This window comes from Herpailurus yagouaroundi, unplaced genomic scaffold (genome assembly GCF_014898765.1).
Source record: "Herpailurus yagouaroundi ecotype Mexico unplaced genomic scaffold, PumYag 29, whole genome shotgun sequence".
NCBI lineage: Eukaryota > Metazoa > Chordata > Mammalia > Carnivora > Felidae > Herpailurus > Herpailurus yagouaroundi.
Window position 1 is genome coordinate 92006119 of NW_024412377.1, and position 13937 is coordinate 92020055.

At 33.5% G+C, this 13937-nt stretch overlaps 1 long non-coding RNA gene across 2 annotated transcripts in view; it reads left to right on the forward strand.

The window, feature by feature from the left end:
- Window positions 1-12432, forward strand: part of LOC121013589 (uncharacterized) — a 175757-nt gene extending 163325 nt beyond the window's left edge. For both annotated transcript variants that reach the window (XR_005782794.1, XR_005782790.1), the window contains 5 exons: window positions 1338-1397; window positions 2233-2303; window positions 7580-7628; window positions 8572-8695; window positions 10653-12432. This is a non-coding gene — a long non-coding RNA (uncharacterized LOC121013589). The remainder of the gene's footprint in view (window positions 1-1337; window positions 1398-2232; window positions 2304-7579; window positions 7629-8571; window positions 8696-10652) is intronic.
- The last annotated feature ends 1505 nt before the right edge of the window (window positions 12433-13937 follow it).

The following is a 13937-nucleotide window of genomic DNA, read 5'->3' on the forward strand; positions in this document are numbered from 1 at the left end:
TCTTCATGAACTTTGTAGCCACGTATTGCTTATTGCCTTTAATTATTTCCATTCTTTATTGTCCCCACACTGTGTTATCAGCAACGTGAAGACCAGAGTATTATTCAAATTTGAATCTATAACATATAGCATAATCCTTGGTATATTATAAGACATCAAATGTAAATTGGGAAATGAATGAAGTTATCTGGTGATGTGGAATTGAAATGAACCACATTTATTCATGCATACCTATTCTTTATAATACAAAATATTTCTTTGTAATACATACTGCCAGGTGCTAGAGATAATGTTCTGATCAACACACTCTTCTGTGGGTAACATTTTAGTAAGGACACAGAGATTATATATCTAATGGCAGCATTTATTATTTAGTTACAATTACAAAAAAAAAAAGTGCTGTGACTGAGAACTAAGAGTGCAGTGTAAAAGTAAACAAAGAGATATATAGTCTAGGTGGTCACTGCTTCTTTGAAGAACTATCTCAGATATTTCATATATAACTAGGAATTCAGTAGCCAATGCATGGAGAAGGAAACTTGTGGACGTAAGGAATAGCATTTGCTGGAGCTCTGGGGCAGCAGGCATTCCAGTATGTCCTGGAACTGAAGGATGACTGGTGTGGTAGAGATCAGATAAAGAGTGACACCAAAGGAAACATGGGTCAGTTACATTAGAATTTTGTGGAACAGACTTAAATACATGGGCTGGTTATAAAAAGATTTAGGAGATAAAACCAAATGGCTGCAGTGAATAAATTGGAAGGAAGCAAAGGTAGATACTGTGAGAGCAGTTCAGAAGTCAATGTGATAGTCCAGGCAAGAAAAAATGATAATTTGATCTCAAGTTATCCCAAAGAGATGGAGGGAAATGGATGCCTTTCAGAAATATTTAGAGATAAAATCAGCTATTTTATCTCTAAAATAGAGATAAAATATTTGGAGAAATTGGTTTTTAGGGTCATAAAAAACAAACAAACCAAAAATAGTTGGGGGGAGGGAAAGGAACTAGATCTGTCCAAAAGAAAACAGACTTCATAAATACACTAGAGCTATTGTATTTACATGGTCAAACTAACAATAATTTCCAATTGATTTAAAAGATACCTAATTGCCAATCTTACTCCCCATCTTTATAAGACTGACTCCTGCATCTTTATTGGAATGAAAAAGAATGTGGAAGGCAAAAATTCATTTGAGATTCTTTATAAACTTTGAGTACCATGGGGCTGAGTGTTTTCAAACTCTTTTGGATAAAATCTTTATGTGACATTTATTATTTATGTTCCTGGTTCATCAGACATAAATCAACCATGTTTCCTTGTCCTGTGTTTACAGAAAGACTACCAGTTCTCAGCCTTCTTCCACTTGGACAGAGCCATGCCACTGAGGTCTAGTGTGAGTAGAAATTGCATACCTCTCGTAAAACACACTAAGTAAGCCTCCATATACTCTCTTCATATGTGTGTCAACCAGCTGAATGCAGAGGATACCTGAGAGGCACACCGGGATGAGAGAACCACAGAAGTGAACTATTGTGCTATTTGACTCCCTTGAGTATGATTTTTCTGTGGACCCTCCAAACTCACATGATATTGTTATAAACAAAATTCTATTAATTTGAACCACTGAGATTTGGGGGGTGTTTGTTACAGAAGTTGACTAACATAATATACAATGCTTTTTTTGTTATTTATTTAACAAGAAATATATATGCATATTTGCCAAGGAATTCTCTGAAGCACTTCATAAATAGTAAATCATTTAGTCCTTACAACAACCCCATAAAATAAGTAATATTATTATTCGCGTTATACAAAAGAGGAAACAAAACATAAGTTTATACAGCTAACAAATAACAGAGCCAATATTTACCCCCCCCACACACACACACACACTCTACTGTTAACTATAATACCTATATTTAATTGAGTATTCTTTTAAAACTGTTTATTTGAGAAACTACGGTTTGGTTTTTCCAAAAGTTTTAAACTCAAACTGTTTTTTCCACACCCCTGACGAGGTTAAGACTGTTATATCAAGGCTAATTTTATGGAGAAACCAAAAAGTACATTTGGCCTAAATTTCACATTCAAAAAAGAACCTTTAATGTAATGTTGTTACATTTAAGTCATTGTATTTTGTGTGTTTTATGGTTGAGCTAGTCAAATGTAAAATATTAACATTTTTTTGTGACTATGGTTTTACACTTCGTTTTCTTTCAAATTACCAGGGAGCCTAAATAATTGGACGTGGCCCAGGCAGGCTCTTAGTGTCTAAGGGCCCTGTTTTGCACACTCACTGGTAAGTATTAAAAATATATATAGTTGTATACCCTATGGAGCTCTGAATGAAGTCAACACATCTCACTGAGTATCTAAAAGCTTGTAGAACTTTGAGTTATAGGAACATTCCATGGTACTACCAGGTAAGCCTCCCATGAAGCTGTAATAGGCAGGGAGAGGCTGAAGAAGCTAATCTCTTGTCTTGAAATGAATTTCAAAAACCTTTGATGTTTACCTAATTTGGTTAAAAAATACATGGTTTAATCTCCATATCTCATACGAAGTTGCTAGACCACATCTAATTAGAAGTTGTATTATTGACAAAGGAGATACTTGACTAGGGCACCTGTGCCATGGGATCTGCAACTTTAACTTGGCTCTATTGAAAATAAAAGAAAGATCTGTGGTTAATGAAATGTCAAAAATGTAACATCTCTAATGGTTTGGCTCATCCCTTCAGAGTGCACCAGAGAGTAGGCACTGCTATTAAACTAAAGTCCCTACACAAGCTGAGAATTTTGACTTGGGAAGAATATTTGGTTTTCTTTCTCTATCTTTCTGTGGGTCATTTTTTTCATCCTTTCGTAAACTAAAATAATTTCTTCCTTTAAGGAATAATTGTATTCATGAGACTTGAGATTAGAGTGACACAGTTCTTATGTTGTGCTGTCATTTTATCCATCTACATAAATAACATGCATATGCGATTTCTGTCAGATAGCTGATATGGTCCTCAGTGGCACTAGTTTAATTGCATATGCTTGTGTTTATTTTTGCCTGTCATAATTTATTAACTTTAATTATCCAAATTCTTCTTCCATATACAGAACTATTTCTGGTTCAGTTTAAACTCCATTTATAATTTTATTGGTTTTCTATAGAGATCTAATCAGGGAAAATAATTAATGTTTTCTTAAAAATGTCTTGAGTGGTATAGGGGAGAAAAAAAATCTTTCCTCTACCCATGTTAGGTCTCAGCTGGGGCTCTGTAACAAAAGACTAACAAACGAAAATCATACAAATTTATTTAATATAGATTTTACATGACACGGGAGTCTTCATTAAGGAAGTGAAAGTTCAAAGAAGTGGCAAAACCTAAGTGCTTATATACTAAGCTGAACAAAGAGAAGCAATTGTGGAAAATTAACCAAAATATATGGTGACACTAAAGAAAGATAAAAGTCGTTTTTTGACAATATCTGTACAGAATTTTCTCAGCCTGGGCTCCCCATCTCTTAGGACATTCTTCTTCTCTGTTAAAGAGAGGACATCTTTCATGTGGAAGTTTCCTCTCCTGCCTTCAGGAAGGAAAGAGGAGGCCCAGTGTTTTGTACTTGCTGTTTTGCAAGTGCCTTTAGATCAAAATAACCTTCATACCAAAGTGGCATATTTTGGAGTGACATATACTAACACCCTTCAGCAGCATGATAAAACAGACCAATATATGAGGTTCAGTGATCAAGATTTGAGTTCTAAATTTGTTTCACTAATATTGAATATTGAGTATTGAAAATTTCCTTAAAATGTTTGAGCCTTAGTTTCCCCATATGTTAAAGGTAAGAATCACTAGTGAAACTACCATTATAATGTAAATGAAGTAACAATTTATGTGAAAGCACATAAAAACACTAAAGTTCAAGGTAAATGTTAGGGTTTTTTTTTTTTAAGTTTATTTATAAATTAATAAATAATGAGGGACGCCTGGGTGGCTCAGTCAGGTAAGCATCTGACATTGGCTCAGGTCATGATCTCACGGTTCTGGAGTTCCAGCCCCGCATCCGGCTCTGTGCTGACAGTGCAGAGCCTGGAGCCTACTTCAGATGCTGGGTCTCCCTCTCTCTCTGCCTCTCCCCCGCTCACACTCTCTCTCTCAAAAATGAATAAACATTGAAAAGAAATAAAAAAATAACTATTGAATGTGTATAATAATACAGTAGAGATTTTCAGTGTCTTCTCTAAAATTTCATTGATTTGTTTATGCCAATCTAAGGAAAACATTACAAGGCAAGGATAAATGAAAGATAAGGAAATATACATGGCACTGTTTAATTTTTTATGTTAGAAATTTCAAATTAGAAGAGAACACTATTTCTTTGAACATTCGATTCATTATATGCAGTATTCATTTAAAAATCTAAATCACTGAAAAAGACAACTTTATATTAGGTGTTAATATCTGACTCAAAAAACTCTTGTTTTATAACAGGTTGATTTGTTATGATTTATTTCTTAATGACAGAGAAAACTTTTTGCTGAATTTCCTTGGTATTCATTTGTATTTGTTATTTTCTGAAAGAGTTTTAGCACAAGGCTCCACACTAATTATCTAGAGTAATGCAGATGGAACATACCTCAAATTAGCAGAAAACTCAGTGTGGAAAGTGTTGCCACACTATTTTTCTTTTGAAAAAAATCTTTTCAGTAGGCACACACTCTGGTATCTGTTGATGACCAAGGTTTTTTGAAAGAGAAAATAACTTCATGAAATGAATAGGAGAAAAGAGACCATAATGGTATAAATTATTACGATACTTAAAAATTTGAAATTAGCCAAATTGTGAAATAAGGGTATAAGGACCTAGTACTTCTACATCCTCCTATCCCACTGAGTAATCCAATAGCTGTTTAAAGATTTGTTATTTCTATGATTTTCTTTTGACACATTTTAAATGTCATTAGTGCTATATTTTAAAAATCACCCTTCATCATTTTTATTTATTATGGCTTTCACAGTTTTGAATGTGATTTACTAAGTTCTTTCCAAAAGAATGTGTCTGAATTTCCCAATGAAAAATGAATATAATATTATAAACCTTATTTTACCAAAAGTTATAACCTTGCTATAAAATTGTTGAAATATATAATATTTTCAGGTAGGCTAAATCGATCCTGAAAATATACACTGCCGTCTTCAGTGTATTTAACACCAACCATAGGGGTACCTGGGTGGCTCAGTCAGTTAAGCGTCTGAATTTGGCTCAGGTCATGATCTCACATTCCAGGAGTTCGAGCCCCACGTTGGGCTCCATGCTGACAGCTCATAGCCTGGAACCTGCTTTGGATTCTATGTCTCCCTCTCTCTCTGCCCTCCCCTGCTCATGCTCTGCCTCTCTTATTCTTAAAAATAAATAAATATTGGGCGCCTGGGTGGCGCAGTCGGTTAAGCGTCCGACTTCAGCCAGGTCACGATCTCGCGGTCCCTGAGTTCGAGCCCCGCGTGGGGCTCTGGGCTGATGGCTCAGAGCCTGGAGCCTGTTTCCGATTCTGTGTCTCCCTCTCTCTCTGCCCCTCCCTCGTTCATGCTCTGTCTCTCTCTGTCCCAAAAATAAATAAACGTTGAAAAAAATAAATAAATAAATAAATAAATAAATAAATAAATATTAAAAAATAAAAAAAAAAAACCAACCATTGTTGATAGTGCTGCTATAAACATGGGGGTTTATGTGTCCCTTTGAAACAACATACCTGTATCCCATGGATAAATGCCTAGTAGGGTAATTGCTGGGTCGTAGGGTAGTTCTCTTTTTAGTTTTTTGAGGAACCTCCATACTGTTTTCCAGAGTGGATGCACCAGCTTGCATTGTCACCAACAATGCAAAAAAGATCCTCTTTCTTCACATCCTTGCCAACATCTGTTGTTGCCTGAGTGGTTAATGTTAGCCATTCTGACAGGTGTGAGGTGGTATCTCATTGTGGTTTTGACTTGTATTTCCCGGATGATGAGTGATGTTGAGCATTTTTTCATCTGTCAGTTGGCCATCTGTATGTCTTCCTCAGAGAAGTGTCTATTCATGTCTTTTGCCCATTTCTTCACTGGATTATTTGTGTTTTCTGTGTCCATTGGTGGGTGAATGGATAAAGAAAATGTGGTGTATATATACAATGGAGTATTACTCGGTAATCAAAAAGAATGAAATCTTGCCATTTGCAACTATGTGGATGGAACTAGAGGGTATTATGCTAAGTGAAATTAGTCAGTCAGATAAAGACAAAAATCATATGACTTCACTCAAATGGGGACTTTAAGAGACAAAACATGAACATTAGGGAGGAGAAACAAAAATAATATAAAAATAGGGAGGGGGACAAAACAGAAGAGACTCATAAATATGGAGAACAAACTGAGGGTTGTTGGAAGGGTTGTGGGAGGGGGAGATGGGCTAAATGGGTAAGGGGCATTAAGGAATCTACTCCTGAAATCATTGTTTCACTATATGCTAACTAATTTGGATGTAAATATAAAAATAAACAAACAAACAAACCACCCATACAGAATCAGTCTGAAATGATTATTTTTTAAATGATCAAATATGTTTATTTTCTGACTCTTCTATGAATACATTTGGAATTACATACTCAAGTATTATGTTTTTTTCTTCACAGAATCATGGATCATGTTTAACTTTTGTGTCAGTTACATGTAACAATAACTGTGGAGTCAAGTAATAATTGGGGAATTTCTCCAGCAGCTCATAAAATTATATTTGTGTCTTACTTGCAAGCATTGAGGGGTGACAGGTTGAGAAGGTTAAGATCTTTCTGGAGTGGCATCAGAGGTTGTTTAAATTGCAATTACAGTTTATAGTGCAGCTGTTAAAATCCACCAAACGAAATTTTCAAAATGACCTTTTCCATTTATCTAAGGAATTTTGCCAAATGTTTAATTTGTAGACATCTCACTCGGGCCCTTTTCCAAATATACATCTTTGAATGAATTATCTCATCTTTAGCCTTCACACATAAAATTGAATGTCTATGTAGGTGACCTATAATATCAGTGGAGTTCACTCTGCTTCATATTGGTGATGCTTTCAGACATGTAACTTCCATTTAAATAAGGTAAAATAGTTACTAACTCTCCTGAAAAAAAGAGAACATCTTGGAGAATTAATTTTTTAATGTCAATTGAAGTTCCCATACAAGTATTATAAATTTAATTTCTGAAATCTGTGTGTAAGATTGGAAAAAAATGTGGAAATGTCAACATCAGTGCACTTATCTGACCCACGCAAATATCAAGTGATAGATGAAGAGAATACATTAAGGTGTCTTTAATAATTCCTACTTACCCATATCTATATTAATTATATTTTCAACCTCTAAGAAGGAAACATTACGTATTTAATTTTCTCATTGAATCAGATAGTTAAAATTAGCCAAACGGTAAAATACTATTTGAAAATGGATTTGGCTGTGGCTTGTCTTGATATCAAAATGGGCTAGTTTTAAATTATAGCAAGTAAACTGGACAAGGGTAAGCAATGTGGTTAATTTAATTAGCCTCTTCTCTTTTAGATCAGGAAAAGGTGATAAATACCTGAAAGACCTCTGATGCTTCTCATAGGTAAAGTGGCCTTGTCTGTGTTACCCTAAATGTTCAGGATAATGAAGACTCTATTTTCTCACTAGCTACACTGCCAGAATATTTGAAGGCTAAAAGCTTAAGTGTAGAATCTAAAATTAAATAGACCATGATGTACAAATAAGCATGTGTATTTTGTAGTAGTAAAAATAAAGTCTTAGAGGGTCTCAGTTTGAATCTGGGATCTATTACCTAGGAGCTATGAGACCTTAGATGAATTACTTAACATTTCTAAGCTTAGATTTCTTCATCTAGAAAGTGGGAATAATAATTGTACCTGCCTGTCAAAGTTTTATGTAGAATAATAGCAAATAGCCAAGAACAAACTTTCAGCACAGAGATTAGCAATTTATCAGCACTTGGTAAATGATAGTTGTTGTGACAGTTAAACTAAATTAATATTCAAACAAAATTAATATAACAGCCAACATTCTCCCAAAGCACAAGAATATACACACAGGCGCGCGCACACACACACACACACACACACACACACACACAGACTAGTTTGACTCCCAAAAGAAGCATATATGTCCAGTATCCATACGAGTAGTCAAAGTAATCCAATATATATTTAGGTTATTATAATTGTATTAGTCTCAAGGCCAATTGTCTGAATTAAGGAATGGAAGTTGCTGTCCTTGGAAAAGAGGGAGAGACACATGTGAGAAGTAAATGTGGGGTGAAAAGAAATAAAGCATCATAATACAAATCTTACTAGGCCGCAGTCACTATCCTTGAATTTTGTATGTATTATCTTAGTTAATAATCAAACCCAGAATTTAATTACCATTATGATTTCCTTTTACAAATGAAGAAATTAGGCAAGCCAATTATTCTACCTTTAGTGAATATTTAGCTAACGTGGAAGATGGAATTTGACCCCAGGTCTGCCTGCCTCTAACCTGACTCATACTTTTTACAGCCCTGTAATATAGCCTCTTGTAAACAGAATTTAAGCCATGTATCGGGATATACTGTGATTGCAGAAATGATAACATACATCATTAGACTGAGAAAGGAGACTCATCTAAGCAACTGAGAAGAAGGTGAGGAAAACCATATCCCTGTAGTTAAGGCCTGCTTGGGCTTTGCAGAGCCTGAACTAAATTTGCATCCCAGCTCTAACATTTCCTCTTGTGCAAAATTGTTCTGGGACTTTCACCTCTCTAAATCTTGGGTACCTTTTGTTTAAAATGTAAACAATAAGGCAGCTTTTAGTACCAAAATAATAATAATAATAATAATAATAATAATAATAATAATTGCTTCAAACATTTACCACAGATTCTAATGAATAGTTATGTGGATATATCATTGTTATTATTGTTACATTGGTTAAATAGCAAGGGTACTATTACCTAAAAGATTAGTTACATATTGTTAAAGATGAAGAACAAAATACCTTTGTGATCATAGAAGGAATTTACATAGACAAATGAAGTCTTGGGTACAAAATTAGCAGCCAAAAGGGCCTGAGTCCTGGAGTCAGATAGATCAGAATTTCAATTCTAACCTGCCACTTGCAAGTCCTATGATCTTGTCCAAATTAATTAGTCTATTTAAGCTTCATTTTTTTACATCTATAAATGATATTAGTAATAGCAGTGTGGAATAATCTGTTACCAGATTGATTTAGATTATAATGTTATAATTGATAACAATCTAGTCTAAATGTCCTTCATATATGTCTAAATTTAATTCCTTTAGTTTATAAAAACTGATTTCACTCCTTATTAGGTTACAAAAACCCAGGTAGTTTTAATTGCTAATTATGTTTCTTTGAAACCACTCAGTATATGTTAGCTGTTCCAATAGCTGTAAGATGAGAAAGTTGTACTTCTACTAACCTGTTACATGGAAGTTTAAAAATATAATCTTGCTATGAAAGTTGTTTTCATGCCAAATAGCTAATAATTTTATTGTTATTTTTTGGTCAATTTTTGTAAATTCAAAGAAAATGAAATCTTCCTTACTTGACTTTTAAAAATCCCAGACTGCAATATCTTTTACAGAAGGAAAAATATGGAGTGCAACTTCAAATACTAGTAAGATTTTAGAGCTATATATAGAGGAAAAAATACCAAAATTATTATACACCAAAGCACTCTGGTAATAATCCTTCTAGGTCTAGTCAAGACATTGTTTGGCACTGGAGTACAGAAGGTGATTTATTATAGATATCAATTTTACTTTCTGATATGGCCTTTATTGAAATTTTCCCTAGTATTTCTCCCTTTATGGAAATGCTCCTTCCTCTCAGGAAAGCTATGAAGAAATTGCTGACTGTTTGTCATGTAAAATACTTATATTATTTCATTCTGTTGTCTATGAAAAAGTTCTTTATACAACCTAAAATTTAACCCTGAATTTTTACAGCACAGAGAAGCCTTGGAAATGAAATAGAAATGAAAATATAGTATTTTCAATTATATTGGGGAAAAAAATAAAGATCCAAGCCAAAACCACAAAGGTCTTTTATAGCCACACACAAACAGAGGGGAAAAGAGAAAGAATGTATTCAATCCCCAAACTGAAGACAAGGATAAGGAAGTATTACGACTTTCAACTCTCATTTGCGGTGCTTCTACCTCAAAGCATCATCACATATCATAAGTTCATGTTCTGCAACAGTAATGATGCAGTTTCAAATATAATGATAGAGGAAAGTGAGCCATATGAAAAAGCAGCAGGAAATTGTTGTGCCGAAATCTAACTTCTTTTAGGAAAAGGATTTAATGGGAATCTCACTGTGCATAAAAACAAGTTATTTAGACATAGGTAAATTGACATTTCAGTCATTTCAACTCTTTGTGGCTTGTGCACGGATATTATCTCACGTGTGAATTGAGTCCTCACAACTTCTTGCCTAATTATATATCGGGATATATGATTAAAATGAGTCCATGTACTAAATCATACAAACAGTGACCCAAAAGTACTTAGACTAGTTTCCACCTATTTTGGCAGCTTCAGATAACAACTTTAATTTTTTTTTTTTTGCAGAGTGGAAAAGAATGAAATAAAAGAAACAATTGTCATCTAATATGTAACCTCAAATATGAGAAAATTAATATTTATAATGAATAAAGAACAAATATATTTGTGTGAGTATGACTTGACAAAACATACCACAAACATATAATATAATTAAATATGCATGTAATAGTGAAAGAAATTAAAACAAAACAATCTTAGAATATAAATCTTATTTTAAAAATGTATTAAAAATTATGTAGTATGTAATGTTGATGAGAATGTGATGAAGCTAGCACATTTAAACATAGGAGGTGATGTTGTAAATTTTTGCAGCTATCTTGGAAAATATTCTGGCAATATGTGTGAAAGAAAATCATGATACTCATATTTTTGATATTAGAATTTATCTGGAACAGTTTGAGAAAAAAAGGACCTAAAGTTTTTATAGAGCCATGTCTATAATACTGAAGCTATCTCTAACAATACATTTCTAAAAACCTGACCAAAAAAGTGAAACCATGACTCCAGTAATGTTATGGTGGTTTAAATTTTGGAATGCTAGTTTAATAAAAGTATCGTGTAAGCCTTTCAAATAGTATCCATTAAGAATATGTAGAAAGTTATAATAATAACTAACATTATAAAAAATTTACTATTTATAAAGTGATTTCATTTATTGCATCTGACCCTGAGGCAAGTAGTCAAAGAGAATAGTCAAAGGGAGCATAATGTAGAAGATAAGAGCGTGGGTCCTAGAAATATACAGGTATTATTCCAACCCCAGCTTATAAACCATGTAACTTTTGGCATATTTTTCATCCTCTCTCTGGTTCTTGGTTTGTTATCTGTAGGAATGAGAATAATAATTAGACGTACTCCTATGGAATTCTTCAGAAGATTTAGATAAGGCATTCAGTTATAGAAAACTTATTATTCCATTGTTCAGATAATAAAACTGGCCACCAGAAAAACATGTATTGTCTAATATGATTTATTTACTAAGTTTTAGCATCAGAATTTGATTTCAGGTAACCAGATAACACATCTGTCAAAAATATGATATGCTATTTTTGTCTGTGCATAGTATGTATTTTGCTGCCTCAACAAGAGAATATAATCTCCTAAAAAAAGCAAAGAAAAGAAAAGAAGAAAGAAAACTTGAGTCATATACATGTTTTATTTCTTCCATCCCCTATTAGTGTGCAATGAACGTAATATGAGTAAATAACCTTAAAGGAATGATGTTCCTTAAATTAGTAATTCCCTTGGCACAGGTCTAACAAGATGACCGAGATCATTTAAAGTGCCCCAGTTTGAACTTCCTCAACTTACTTCACTTCGGTACAAAAGTTTTTGTATTCTTTGGCCCTCCATCGTTATTTCTTGGAAAGATACATCTGCCACCAGTTTCCTGGTGATTCATTGCATTGCCTCCAAACTAAAAGCATTATCATTCTTTCAGTCATCTGGTCTAATGACATGGCTTATGATACAATAAAAATGGGAGATACAATATTTCAGCTACATGAAATTTACATGAAATTTAGGTGCATGCAGGAAAAAAAAACTGTGATTAGCAATCAAGGGATTGCTAATTTAAGGTTACGGGCTAATATGTCAACTTCTAATGTTATTATTATTTGGTGCTATAAAAATTTGAGAGAAAAAGAAGAATAGGAAAAGAAAAACAATGCTGGTAAGGAAATTATCCCCCTGCCCCAACTGCCTATATATTTTGTTGTACTGTAAAACATATATTTTTGCATAATAAAAATCATAGGGCTGGATATATGATTTATTTTAACCATATGCTTGCCTGTGTCCTATACCTTTTGTCCAGTTTACTCTTTTCTACATAATTTTCAAAATTAGTGGATGTTTTATGCATAAAAGTTTATGGAATGTTTTAAATTCGTGGGTTCTTTTTGTCACTTTTCTGGAATTGTTGCAATACATTATAGAAGTAATCATTGTAGGATAATTACAAGTGATTCACTTTAGTGTCAGTGAGAGAAAGGTTATATCTATTTTAGGTAGACCCCAATAATTTATTTCACAACCATAACAATAAAATTGAAGTGAATTTGTGATAATCCATTTAAATTGTTAAGAATAACAGTATTTGTGAATTGCCTTATCTGCATTTGGTTCATTGTGTGTGGGAAGATATCATCACTAATGGAAGAGTTTGCTTTGGACATAATATATGACTTTTCCTAGAAAAAAGATCATGAAGAAAAAGAAACAATTTATATGGAACCTATGTAAGTAGTAGAAAAGAATAATTCTCAAACTTAAAAATTTATTTTAGTCACACTATGGCCTAATGATGCCCAACTTTTGTACACGCATTGCAATTTTTCTTCCACAATCTGTGTAATATTAAGTACACAATTCCTGAGAAAATTGCCCTTTACAGAGCTCCACCACAAAATACAGGAGGAAAACAAAAAAATGTTCAACTGTACTTCAATTTCATAACACATGGGTATATACAGTCTTAGGTTCTTGTCTAAGGTCAAACACAATAACTGTATTTATCAGTTGAATACCGTATTCTATGTAGAACTGTTGTCAAATGGATCTTTGAATCCTTCTTCATCCTACTAACTCTAATAAGTGTGTAATATCCTTTTCAGATCATTAATTATTCATGAATATATTATTAATTTATAAACATGATTTCCCTTTGGTAAATTTAGTTTCTCTTTGACATATTCTATTCTAGAGCTTGGTGGCAGTAAATATCTTTTTTACGTATGTTATATAATTGTATCTTACCTGTCATTCTGATGCCTCTTCTCAAAGACTCTGTTTTCACTGTCACTGTTGGCTGAACAATGAGCCACAGCACAACCCCACAGGTTGGCCATACTAAAATGTACTAAGAGTGTATAAGAGGTTGGGCCAATCTGATTATCTCAGCTAAAACTTTGAAAAAAAGACTCAGGAACAGTCACTAGGAGATAGATAGATAGACACATACATACATACATACATATGTACATACATACATGATAAGTAGATATGAATAGTCCCATGATCTAGCATCTGCAAGCTGAAGACCAGAAAAGCTAGTGGTATAATTCAGTTTATGCCTGAAAATCTAAGAATTATGGGAGATGATGGTATAAATTCTAGTCCAAAAGCAGAAGACCAATGTCCCAACTCAAATAAGCAAGAAAGAAAACAGTTCTCCTTTCGTCTGCTTTTTGTTATATTGAGACCATCAAGAGATTGGATGATGCCACTCTCAGACACTCGCAGAAATAATGTTTAATCTGGAGACTGTGGCTCAGTCAAGCTGACACA